General features: G+C 39.9%; 1 long non-coding RNA gene across 1 annotated transcript; it reads left to right on the top strand.

Annotated features, from left to right (window-relative positions):
• The first annotated feature begins 371 nt into the window (after window positions 1–371).
• Window positions 372–14,013, top strand: LOC123541591 (uncharacterized). Its single transcript, XR_008367962.1, has 3 exons — window positions 372–492; window positions 2,287–2,335; window positions 13,972–14,013. It is a non-coding gene; the product is annotated as an uncharacterized LOC123541591 (long non-coding RNA).
• Window positions 14,014–14,267: the final 254 nt, after the last annotated feature.

Below are 14,267 nucleotides of genomic sequence, written 5' to 3' on the forward strand. Positions count from 1 at the left end.
TGTGCAAATCAATCTCATATACGGGTGTATATGGAAATTAGTAACCAATCAAATATACACGATGAGTAACAGTTATGTTATATGTAAGGTAATAATATTTGCTTAATGTTTTATTATTTATTTTTCACCCGCGAAAAATATCTAAAATATAGCATACGTTTCTCTTTTTTACATTTGTACATGTTGTTCAAGTGACTATGACGTTAAAGCTATCTGCATGCAACAACATTCTGTCTTCGTATAAGTTATGGAACTAAAACTATATTCCGTTCTATTCTATTCGTTAGAAAGTGATTTGGTATTTATTACTGCCAATATACATATCATGTTACCTTAACAATGACAGAGCGAAATCACATACGTCAGTCTCCGCTGAACAACTGCTGATATAAGTTTAATATTGTTGCTATGAAGTATTGAGATTAATTCACCGTTTGATCTGATTTTAAAATGGAAGCACTTCGGTTAATAGCCAAAGGACTTACTGCAGAGGTAAAATTTGTCTTTTTTTGTAGATGCTACCGTGAATAGTGCAAGTATGTTTGTTTTGATATGATAAAATAGAAGGAGATATGTAATATCATGAGGCAAAATGATACGACTGCATCTGGGTGTGGTTTTATTTTATGTGCACAGGCTCTCGTCTGCAGCCATTTCAGGTACCGGATTCATAAAGTCAATCAACAAATTACGTATTTTCCTCGTGTGACTTCGGCATTTTCCGGCTTTTACAGAAAACCATGCGCGCATTTAACTATATTAATGTCCGAAATATGCCGAATTGTCTAAAGGGAATACGTAATCACACGGAAATTGCCGAGTTCCGTTGAATCCGTAATATCAATAAAAAAAACAAACTGCGTATTCTCCTCGTGCGATTTCGGCATTTTCGGCTTTTTCCGGAAAGCCATGCGCGTGTTGAACTACATTCACGTCCAAAGAATGTCGAATCGCTTAAAGGGAATACGTAATCGCACAGAAATAGCCGAGTGCCATTGAATCCGTAATATCAGAACAACAAACTGCGTGTTCTCCTCATGCGATTTCGGCATTTTCGGCTTTTTCCTGAAAGCCATGCGCGTGTTGAACTACATTCACGTCCGAAGAGTGCCGAATTGCCTAACGGAAATATGTATATTACTTGGAAATTGCCAAGTTCTATTACATGTCCACATCCTTTAGTCATAATATTATAAATAGCTTATAATCTTTGTCATATATTTCTTTATAAACGCTTGGCGTGTTTTATCAAAATACATGTAGCATATTCTGCCGTTATAATCATGCCGCGTTTGTTAATCAATACTAGCACTTTGAAAATTGCTGCAATAAAAGACAGCAAGACAACAGAAACAAACAAATAGATCTTTTGATTCCAACATTAATAAGCAGGTACAATGAGTAAGCAATTTTATGAACTATGGCATATCTTTGATATGGAGCTTCGTTCATGTTCACACAACTACAATAATAGCATTCTACTTTCGCAAAATAAAATAAACTGGGACAGATTTTATCTGATAACATAGATAAATTTGGGTAATTTAATTATAACACTTTTAAGGGGTAATTTAATGGTGCATAATATTTTCTAGGAAAATACAAAGCTCTCTGGTCAGAGTAATACGGACATACCAATAAAAATGATACTTAGAACTCTGGTTCAACAACATATATATATTGCATTTTGTTCCAAGTTTAGTGTTTATATTCTATAGTTCTGTAAACGACAACCTGTAGAAGTATAAGTTAAGCCGACAGAAATGAATTGTTGTGCGATAAAGGCGGATAAAGATGTAAAATATTATTTAAAACTGTAATTTGTTAAATGCTAATTTTTTTATAACTAAGAAGCGTTGGCGACATACGAACAAATGTATAGCAGATATTCTAGAATTAATAAATCGAAAAATCACTACTAAACTTTCATCAGTAATATAGTCTTTAACATAATATCTTCAATATACTTTAAGAAATATGACGACGGGGAATAAAAGACATTTGAAATCGATATTTACCATGAAGACAATGGTATTATGAGATATGAGCTGTGCCACGAGAAAACCAACATAGTGCATTTGCGATTAGCATGGATCCAGGCCAGACTGGTCAGGATCCATGTTGTTCGCTTTCAAAGCATATTGCAATTACAGAAACCGTTAGCGAACAGCATGGATCCTGACCAGACTGCGCGGATGCACAGGCTAGTCTGGATCCATGATGGTCGCAAATGCACTATATTGGTTTTCTCATGGCGTGGCTCATATATTATTTTTATATTTTCAGGCAAGTAGCAAGCGTCTCAAAGATTCACAAGAAAAGACGACGGAGAAAGGTGTGTATAAACTTAAAACATTACTTGTTTGGTATCACGGGAGCAAAATAAAGCCAGTACATAAAAATTGATGATACTAGTACACTGGTGTAATAAAGCTTTGACGCCGACGTCTTTTAAAGTATAGCAGACGTTGGTTAAATTTACTTTTTATTATAGTTAAAGAAAGTTGAATTTTTGACGTTTCAGCAGAAAAAGCTAGCATGTGATAAAAATAATTACATTATTGACTTGAATTTACTAAGCTCGTAGCCGAGCATTTTATCAATTTGATATCATAATTACTCGTTTAATAAATTCAATATGAAAACAACACCCATGTAATATCCTCTATTATGTGACTAAAGAGTAAATGCTTTTAAACAAGAGTCGCACCATTATCTAAAATTACCAAGAAATAATTTATAGCAAAAGAGTTCTTTAACACTTTTTTTGTACGATGGGCGGTTATACGTCTGACGTGATATTTGTGCGACGTGTCACCGCCCAAGTTTTTAAATAGTGTTAAAACACAGTTTTCTAGAAATTATTTCGATTCTAATATACCCTTAATCTAAAACAGTAGATAAAATATAGAAGCGCCAACGAAAACTTTACGTGACGTCATTCTGTCGTAAGAATGTTTAAACAGAGACAAGCATATTGGTATGATGCATGCAAACTGTGTAACACCCTTTGGAAATAAAATTCCATCCGAACATTTATTTCCTATATTTAATGGTTTTAACGTCATAACAACACACTTTAAGGTCATATGGTCACCTTCCGCTATTTGATGGCGGAGGAAGGTATCATGTGTCCCTTAAGGATTATTTCAGGTGTGTCGAGCACATCGGCAAAACCACCGACCTTCCGAAAGGCACCTGGATGATTTCCTTACATGAATAAATTCTATACCAAAAAGCGAGATTTCGAGACCACGGTGGTGAGGGGCAAGTGATTCGAAGTCAAAGAACTTAACCACTCTTCCACATATATCCCTAACCGTTCTACGCGTAATCAGTTAATGTGAATATGTAAACTACTTAATAGCCGGAACTATTATTGTTTGACGACTTTTAGATGATAAACATATAATGTTTACTTGCACAATGTTTTGATGTCGGTTACTTTAAAAGAGAGATCAATTATCCTGTTAGGGCGGAATTCGACTCCAGGCTATAGATTATTCTGCTAAAGCAGCGTCTGTGTCGGCATTGTAAGATTTTTTCCAGTTGCAGAAATGTTCGTACCGATGCTATAAGATTATCAAGCTAGAGAGATGTTCGTATCGATGCTGTAAGATTATCAAGCTAGAGCGATGTTCGTATCGATGCTATATGTTTATTTGTTTGTTTTGGGTTTAACGACGTTTTTTCAACAGTATTTCAGTCATGTAACGGCGGGCAGTTAACCTAAACAGTGTCCCTGGATTCTGTACTAGCACAAACCTGTTCTCCGCAAATAAATGCCAACTTCCCCACATGAATCAGAGGAGGAGGACTAACGATTTCAGACACAATGTCGTTTATCAAATAGTCACGGAGAACATACGCCCCGCCCGAGGATCGAACTCACGACCCCGCGATCCGTAGACCAACGCTCTACCTATTGAGCTAAGCGGGCGGGCATCGATGCTATAAGGTTATCAAGCTTGAGCGATGTTCGTATCGATGCTGTAAGAGTATCAAGCTAGAGCGATGTTCGTATCGATGCCATAAGATTATCAAGCTAGAGCGATGTTCGTATCGATGCTATAAGATTATCAAGCTAGAGCGATGTTCGTATCGGTGCCATAAGATTATCAAGCTAGAGCGATGTTCGTGTCGATGCTATAAGAGTATCAAGCTAGAGCGATGTTCGTATCTATGCTATAAGATTATCAAGCCAGAGCGATGTTCGTATCGATGCTATAAGATTATCAAGCTAGAGCGATGTTCGTATCGATGCCATAAGATTGTCAAGCTAGAGCGATGTTCGTATCGATGCCATAAGATTATCAAGCTAGAGCGATGTTTGTATCTATGCTATAAGATTATCTGGCTAGAGCGATGTTCGTATCGATGCTATATGATTATCAGGCTAGAGCGATGTTCGGATCTATGCTTTAAGATTATCAGGCTAGAGCGATCTTCTTATCTATGCTATAAGAGTATCAGGCTAGAGCTATGTTCGTATCGATGCTATAAGATTGTCACGTTAGAGCGATGTTCGTATCTATAAGATTATCAAGATAGAGCGATGTTCGTATCTATGCTATAAGATTATCAGGCTAGAGCGATGTCCGTATCGATGCTATAAGATTATCAGGCTAAAGCGATGTTCGTATCGATGCTATAAGATTATCAGACTAGAGCGATCTTCGTATCTATGCTATAAGAGTATCAGGCTAGAGCGATGTTCGTATCGATGCTATAAGATTGTTACGCTAGAGCGATGTTCGTATCTATAAGATTATCAAGCTAGAGCGATGTTCGTATAGATGCTGTTAAATAATCAGTCGAACTGTAATAATCTGCATGCTGTTCGGGATGGTTGTTCGTGTCGAACCTGTTAAGATTTGTCTTCATCCTGTTAGATGATCCAGCTAGGTTAGCGTTCGTGTCTTTGCTGTTAGCTTATTCAGCTAGGTTAGCGTTCGTGTCTTTGCTGTTAGGTTATTCAGCTAGGTTAACGTTCGTTTCTATGCTGTTAGGTTATTTCGCTAGAGCAACGTTCGTGTTCTTTCTGTTAGATTATCCAGCTGGAGCAGCGTTTTTGTCTTTGTTGTTAGATTATCTAGCTACAGCAGCGTTCGTGTCCTTGCTGTTAGATGATCCAGCTAGAGGAGCGTTCGTATCCTTGCTGTTAAACTATCCAGCTAGAACAGCGTTCGTGCCTTTGTTGTTAGATTATTCAGCTAGAGCAGCGTTCGTGTCCATGCTGTTAGGTTATCCAGCTAGGGCAGCGTTCGTGTCCTTGCTGTTAGGTAATCAAGCTAGAGCAGCGTTCGTGTCCTTGCTGTTAGGTAATCCAGCTGGAGCAGCGTTCGTGTCTTTGCTGTTAGACTATCCAGCTAGAGCAGCGTTCGTGTCCTTGCTGTTAGGTTATCCAGCTAGAGCAGCGTTCGTGTCCTTGCTGTTAGGTAATCCAGCTAGAGCAGCGTTCGTGTCCTTGCTGTTAGGTAATCCAGCTAGAGCAGCGTTCGTGTCCTTGCTGTTAGATGATCCAGCTAGAGCAGGTTCGTGTCCTTGCTGTTAGGTAATCCAGCTAGAGCAGCGTTCCTGTCTTTGCTGTTAGACTATCCAGCTACAGCAACGCTCGTGTCCTTGCTGTTAGATTATCCAGCTACAGCAGCGTTCGTGACTTTGCTGTTAGACTATCCAGCTAGAGCAGCGTTCGTGTCCTTGCTGTTAGACTATCCAGCTAGAGCAGCGTTCGTGTCCTTGCAATTAGATTATCAAGCTACAGCAGCGTTCGTGTCTTTGCTGTTAGGTTATCCAGCTAGAGCAGCGTTCGTGTCTTTGCTGTTAGACTATCCAGCTAGAGCAGCGTTCGTGTCCTTGCTTTTAGATGATCCAGCTACAGCAGCGTTCGTGTCTTTGCTGTTAGGTTACCCACCTAGAGCAGCGTTCGTTCGTGTCCTTGCTTTTAGACTATCCAGCTACAGCAGCGTTCTTGTCCTTGCTGTTAGACTATCCAGCTAGAGCAGCGTTCGTGTCCTTGCAATTAGATTATCAAGCTACAGCAGCGTTCGTGTCTTTGCTGTTAGGTTATCCAGCTAGAGCAGCGTTCGTGTCTTTGCTGTTAGACTATCCAGCTAGAGCAGCGTTCGTGTCCTTGCTTTTAGATGATCCAGCTACAGCAGCGTTCGTGTCTTTGCTGTTAGGTTACCCACCTAGAGCATCGTTCGTTCGTGTCCTTGCTTTTAGACTATCCAGCTACAGCAGCGTTCTTGTCCTTGCTGTTAGACTATCCAGCTACAGCAGCGTTCTTGTCCTTGCTGTTAGGTTACCCAGCAAGAGCAGCGTTCGTGTCTTTGCTGTTAGATGATCCAGCTAGAGCAGCGTTCGTGTCCTTGCTGTTAGACTATCCAGCTACAGCAGCGTTCGTGTCCTTGCTGTTAGATGATCCAGCTAGAGGTGCGTTCGTGTCCTTGCTGTTAGACTATCTAGCTAGAACAGCGTTCGTGTCCTTGTTGTTAGATTATCCAGCTACATCAGCGTTCGTGTCCTTGCTGTTAGATGATCCAGCTAAAGCAGGTTCGTGTCTTTGCGGTTAGACAATCCAGCTAGAGCAGCGTTCGTGTCCTTGCTGTTAGACTACCCAGCTACATCAGCGTTCGTGTCCTTGCTGTTAGGTTATCCAGCTAGAGCAGCGTTCGTGTCTTTGCTGTTAGACTATCCAGCTAGAGCCGCGTTCGTGTTTTTGCTATTTCATTATCCAGCTAGAGCAGCGTTCGTTTCTTTGCTGTTAGATTGTCCAGCTAGAGCATCGTTCGTGTCTTTCTGTTAGACTATGCAGCTAGAGCCGCGTTCATGTTTTTCTTCTGTTACAATATCCAGCCAGAGCAGATTTCGTGCCTTTGCTGTTACATTATCCATCTAGAGCAGTGTTCGTTTCGTTGCTGTAGGATTATGCAGCCAGAGCAGCTTTTGTTTCTTTGCTGTTAAATTATTCAGCTAGAGCAGCGTTCGTTTCTATGCTGTTAGATTATCCAGCTAGAGCATCGTTCGTTTCTTTGCTGTTAGATTATCAAGCCAGAGCAGCTTTCATGTCTTTGCTGTTGATTATCCAGCTAGGGTTCATGTCGATGCTGCTATATTACCGACCTAATAGAGCGTTCATGTCCATGTTGTTTGATTATCAAACTAGAGCGACGTTCATGTCGATGCTGTTAGCTTATCAAGCTAGAGCGGCGATCGCGTCTCGATGCTGTTAGATTATCTAGCTAGAGCGACATTGATGTTGATGCTGTTAGATTATCTAGCTAGAGCGGCGATCGCGTCTCGATGCTGTTAGATTATCTAGCTAGAGCGACATTGATGTTGATGCTGTTAGATTATCAAGCTAGTGCAACATTCAGGTCGATGCTGTTAGATTATCAAGCTAGTGCGGCGTTTTATTTCGATTATGTAAGATTATCAAGGTCGTGCGGCGTTCGGGTCGATGCTGTTAGATTATCAATGCAGTGCGGCGTTCATTTCGATGCTGTTAGATTATCAAGCTAGAGCGACGTTCATGTCAATGCTGTTAGATTATCAAGCTAGAGCGACGTCCATGTCGATGCTCTTAGATTATCAAGCTAGAGCGACGTTCATGTCAGTGCTGTTAGATTATCAAGCTAGAGCGACGTTCATGTCGATGCTGTTAGATTATCAAACTACAGCGACGTTCATGTCAGTGCTGTTAGATTATCAAGCTAGAGCGACGTTCATGTCGATGCTGTAAGATTATCAGACTACAGCGACGTTCATGTCAGTGCTGTTAGATTATCAAGCTAGAGCGACGTTCATGTCGATGCTGTTAGATTATCAAGCTACAGCGACGTTCATGTCAGTGCTGTTAGATTATCAAGCTAGAGCGACGTTCATGTCGATGCTGTTAGATTATCAAACTACAGCGACGTTCATGTCAGTGCTGTTAGATTATCAAGCTAGAGCGACGTTCATGTCGATGCTGTTAGATTATCAGACTACAGCGACGTTCATGTCGATGCTGTTAGATTATCAAGCTACAGCGACGTTCATGTCAGTGCTGTTAGATTATCAAGCTACAGCGACGTTCATGTCGATGCTGTTAGATTATCAAGCTACAGCGACGTTCATGTCAGTGCTGTTAGATTATCAAGCTACAGCGACGTTCATGTCGATGCTGTTAGATTATCAAACTACAGCGACGTTCATGTCGATGCTGTTAGATTATCAAACTACAGCGACGTTCATGTCAGTGCTGTTAGATTATCAAGCTACAGCGACGTTCATGTCGATGCTGTTAGATTATCAAGCTAGAGCGACGTTCATGTCGATGCTGTTAGATTATCAAGCTAGAGCGACGTTCATGTCGATGCTGTTAGATTATCAGACTACAGCGACGTTCATGTCAGTGCTGTTAGATTATCAAGCTAGAGCGACGTTCATGTCGATGCTGTTAGATTATCAGACTACAGCGACGTTCATGTCAGTGCTGTTAGATTATCAAGCTAGAGCGACGTTCATGTCAGTGCTGTTAGATTATCAAGCTAGAGCGACGTTCATGTCGATGCTGTTAGATTATCAGACTACAGCGACGTTCATGTCAGTGCTGTTAGATTATCAAGCTAGAGCGACGTTCATGTCAATGCTGTTAGATTATCAAGCTAGAGCGACGTTCATGTCGATGCTGTTAGATTATCAAACTACAGCGACGTTCATGTCAGTGCTGTTAGATTATCAAGCTAGAGCGACGTTCATGTCAATGCTGTTAGATTATCAAGCTAGAGCGACGTTCATGTCGATGCTGTTAGATTATCAAGCTAGAGCAACGTTCATGTCGATGCTGTTAGATTATCAAGCTAGATCAACGTTCATGTCGATGCTGTTAGATTATCAAACAACAGCGACGTTCATGTCGATGCTGTTAGATTATCAGACTACAGCGACGTTCATGTCAGTGCTGTTAGATTATCAAGCTAGAGCGACGTTCATGTCGATGCTGTTAGATTATCAAACTACAGCGACGTTCATGTCAGTGCTGTTAGATTATCAAGCTAGAGCGACGTCCATGTCGATGCTCTTAGATTATCAAGCTAGAGCAACGTTCCTGTCGATGCTGTTAGATTATCAAGCTAGATCAACGTTCATGTCGATGCTGTTAGATTATCAAACTACAGCGACGTTCATGTCGATGCTGTTAGATTATCAGACTACAGCGACGTTCATGTCAGTGCTGTTAGATTATCAAGCTAGAGCGACGTTCATGTCGATGCTGTTAGATTATCAAACTACAGCGACGTTCATGTCAGTGCTGTTAGATTATCAAGCTAGAGCGACGTTCATGTCGATGCTGTTAGATTATCAAGCTAGAGCGACGTTCATGTCGATGCTGTTAGATTATCAAACTACAGCGACGTTCATGTCGATACTGTTAGATTATCAAACTACAGCGACGTTCATGTCGATACTGTTAGATTATCAAACTACAGCGACGTTCATGTCGATGCTGTTAGATTATCAGACTACAGCGACGTTCATGTCAGTGCTGTTAGATTATCAAGCTAGAGCGACGTTCATGTCGATGCTGTTAGATTATCAGACTACAGCGACGTTCATGTCAGTGCTGTTAGATTATCAAGCTAGAGCGACGTTCATGTCGATGCTGTTAGATTATCAAGCTAGAGCGACGTTGATGTCAGTGCTGTTAGATTATCAAGCTAGAGCGACTTTCATGTCGATGCTGTTAGATTATCAGACTACAGCGACGTTCATGTCAGTGCTGTTAGATTATCAAGCTAGAGCGACGTTCATGTCAATGCTTTTAGATTATCAAGCTAGAGCGACGTTCATGTCGATGCTGTTAGATTATCAAACTACAGCGACGTTCATGTCAGTGCTGTTAGATTATCAAGCTAGAGCGACGTTCATGTCAATGCTGTTAGATTATCAAGCTAGAGCGACGTTCATGTCGATGCTGTTAGATTATCAAGCTAGAGCAACGTTCATGTCGATGCTGTTAGATTATCAGACTACAGCGACGTTCATGTCAGTGCTGTTAGATTATCAAGCTAGAGGGACGTTCATGTCGATGCTGTTAGATTATCAAACTACAGCGACGTTCATGTCAGTGCTGTTAGATTATCAAGCTACAGCGACGTTCATGTCGATGCTGTTAGATTATCAAGCTAGAGCGACGTTCATGTCGATGCTGTTAGATTATCAAACTACAGCGACGTTCATGTCGATGCTGTTAGATTATCAGACTACAGCGACGTTCATGTCGATGCTGTTAGATTATCAAACTACAGCGACGTTCATGTCGATGCTGTTAGATTATCAGACTACAGCGACGTTCATGTCAGTGCTGTTAGATTATCAAGCTAGAGCGACGTTCATGTCGATGCTGTTAGATTATCAGACTACAGTGACGTTCATGTCAGTGCTGTTAGATTATCAAGCTAGAGCGACGTTCATGTCAATGCTGTTAGATTATCAAGCTAGAGCGACGTTCATGTCAGTGCTGTTAGATTATCAAGCTAGAGCGACGTTCATGTCGATGCTGTTAGATTATCAGACTACAGCGACGTTCATGTCAGTGCTGTTAGATTATCAAGCTAGAGCGACGTTCATGTCAATGCTTTTAGATTATCAAGCTAGAGCGACGTTCATGTCGATGCTGTTAGATTATCAAACTACAGCGACGTTCATGTCAGTGCTGTTAGATTATCAAGCTAGAGCGACGTTCATGTCAATGCTGTTAGATTATCAAGCTAGAGCGACGTTCATGTCGATGCTGTTAGATTATCAAGCTAGAGCAACGTTCATGTCGATGCTGTTAGATTATCAAGCTAGATCAACGTTCATGTCGATGCTGTTAGATTATCAAACTACAGCGACGTTTATGTCGATGCTGTTAGATTATCAGACTACAGCGACGTTCATGTCAGTGCTGTTAGATTATCAAGCTAGAGCGACGTTCATGTCGATGTTGTTAGATTATCAAACTACAGCGACGTTCATGTCAGTGCTGTTAGATTATCAAGCTAGAGCGACGTTCATGTCGATGCTGTTAGATTATCAGACTACAGCGACGTTCATGTCAGTGCTGTTAGATTATCAAGCTAGAGCGACGTTCATGTCAATGCTTTTAGATTATCAAGCTAGAGCGACGTTCATGTCGATGCTGTTAGATTATCAAACTACAGCGACGTTCATGTCAGTGCTGTTAGATTATCAAGCTAGAGCGACGTTCATGTCAATGCTGTTAGATTATCAAGCTAGAGCGACGTTCATGTCGATGCTGTTAGATTATCAAGCTAGAGCAACGTTCATGTCGATGCTGTTAGATTATCAAGCTAGATCAACGTTCATGTCGATGCTGTTAGATTATCAAACTACAGCGACGTTCATGTCGATGCTGTTAGATTATCAGACTACAGCGACGTTCATGTCAGTGCTGTTAGATTATCAAGCTAGAGCGACGTTCATGTCGATGCTGTTAGATTATCAAACTACAGCGACGTTCATGTCAGTGCTGTTAGATTATCAAGCTAGAGCGACGTCCATGTCGATGCTCTTAGATTATCAAGCTAGAGCAACGTTCCTGTCGATGTTGTTAGATTATTTAGCTAGATCAACGTTCATGTCGATGCTGTTAGATTATCAAACTACAGCGACGTTCATGTCGATGCTGTTAGATTATCAGACTACAGCGACGTTCATGTCAGTGCTGTTAGATTATCAAGCTAGAGCGACGTTCATGTCGATGCTGTTAGATTATCAAACTACAGCGGCGTTCATGTCAGTGCTGTTAGATTATCAAGCTAGAGCGACGTTCATGTCGATGCTGTTAGATTATCAAACTACAGCAACGTTCATGTCAGTGCTGTTAGATTATCAAGCTAGAGCGACGTTCATGTCGATGCTGTTAGATTATCAGACTACAGCGACGTTCATGTCAGTGCTGTTAGATTATCAAGCTACAGCGACGTTCATGTCGATGCTGTTAGATTATCAAGCTACAGCGACGTTCATGTCAGTGCTGTTAGATTATCAAGCTACAGCGACGTTCATGTCGATGCTGTTAGATTATCAAACTACAGCGACGTTCATGTCAGTGCTGTTAGATTATCAAGCTACAGCGACGTTCATGTCAGTGCTGTTAGATTATCAAACTAGTGCGACGTTCAGGTCGATACTCTTTGATTATCAACCTAGAGTGGCTTTCATCTACGTTCTTTTAAGAGACAACAATTAAGGCAACATCAAAAACATTTCCTGCTTTATCTCTTCTGACAATGATGTTAACAAACATTTTGTTTTATCATACAAATGTGACAGATGTTACAGTGACAATCTAAAAATCTAAAACAGATTATTTGGAGTGTGGTTAGAGTCTGCTCACTTGAAATAAGAGCTGTCAATGTTACCTGACCTTGCAAGCTCGCAGTAAATGCCCGTTCATATATTTCAGTAAGGAAAATCCTCGTTTTCATTAATGACGAAGGCTCATACTAAAAGTTAAAAAACTGTTTAGAAAACAGGCAATTTAGCAAATAATGCCACTTTTGTACACTGTTAAAATGATACGTGCTCAGGCATACGAAGATTCTTTCTCTTATGACAATATGCACAGACCGAATTGATATCACAATATGATCAGGTCATTTGATAGGAGAGTATGATCAGACCAAATTGATATGACAGTATGATAAGACCAAATTGATATCACAGTATGATCAGACCAAAGTGATATCACAGTATGATCAGACCAAATTGATACGACAATTTGATCAGACCAAATTGATATGACAGTATAATAAGACCAAACTGATATCACAGTATGATCAGACCAAAGTGATATTACAGTATGATCAGACCAAATTCATGTCACAGTATGATCAGACCAAATTGATAGGACAGTATGATCAGACCAAATTGATATCACAATATGATCAGACCAAATTGATACGACAGTTTGATCAGACCAAATTGATATGACAGTATAATAAGACCAAATTGATACCACAGTATGATCAGACCAAAGTGATATCACAGTATGATCAGACCAAATTTATATCACAGTATGATCAGACCAAATTGATAGGACAGTATGATCAAACCAAATTGATATCACAGTATGATCAGACCAAATTGATAGGACAGTATAATAAGACCAAATTGATATCACAGTATGATCAGACCAAAGTGATATCACAATATGATCAGACCAAATTTATATCACAGTATGAGCAGACCAAATTGATAGGACAGTATGATCAATCAAAATTGATATCACAGTATGATCAGACCAAATTGATAGGACAGTATGATAAGACCAAAGTGATATCACAGTATGATCAGACCAAATTGATAGGACAGTATGATCACACCAAATTGATAGGACAGTATGATCAGACCAAATTGATATGACAGTATGTCCAGACCTAATTGATAGGACAGTATGATCAGACCAAATTGATATCACAGTATGATCAGACCAAACTGATATGACAGTATGACCAGACCAAATTGATATAACAGTATGATCAGAACGAATTGATATGACAGTATGATCAGACCACTTTGATATCACAATATGATCAGACCAAATTGATATGACAATATGATCAGACCAAACCGATATGACAATATGATCAGACCAAATTGATATCACAGTATGATCAGACCAAATTGATATGACAGTGTGATCAGACCAAATTGATATGACAGTATGATCAGATCAAATTGATTTGACAGTATGTCCAGACCAAAGTGATATGACAGTATGATCAGACCAAAGTGATATGACAGTATACCCAGACCAGATTGATATGATTTTATGAACAGACAAATTTTTTGTGAAAATATTATCAGACCAAATGGATATGACAATATGATTAGAACATTCCAACTTTTCTGTGTCAAAAAAAGTCAGTAGATGTTTTTAGTAACCATTGAAACTTTATTTTGGTTTTCTCTAAGGACAAGATGAAACGGACAAGGGAGATAGAAACTTTGATTCAGGCAAGGTGTTCATTTCTGTTGTAATCCTTTGTGAACCTTTTATTTCCCAAGTTCATGTGTTGTCTATGTGAAATATTTCATTTGCATGCATCTTCTTTTTATTTAATGGAAACCTTCCTTTTTATTGTTGGATATATCTGGACCTATACTTACATTTGAAACAGGTGAGCCCGAAATACCTGTAGTAGATTTAAGAAATAATTTATAGCAAAAGAGTGCTTTAACACTATTTATGCACGATGGGTGGTTATACG

Source organism: Mercenaria mercenaria, chromosome 16, assembly GCF_021730395.1.
Source record: "Mercenaria mercenaria strain notata chromosome 16, MADL_Memer_1, whole genome shotgun sequence".
NCBI lineage: Eukaryota > Metazoa > Mollusca > Bivalvia > Venerida > Veneridae > Mercenaria > Mercenaria mercenaria.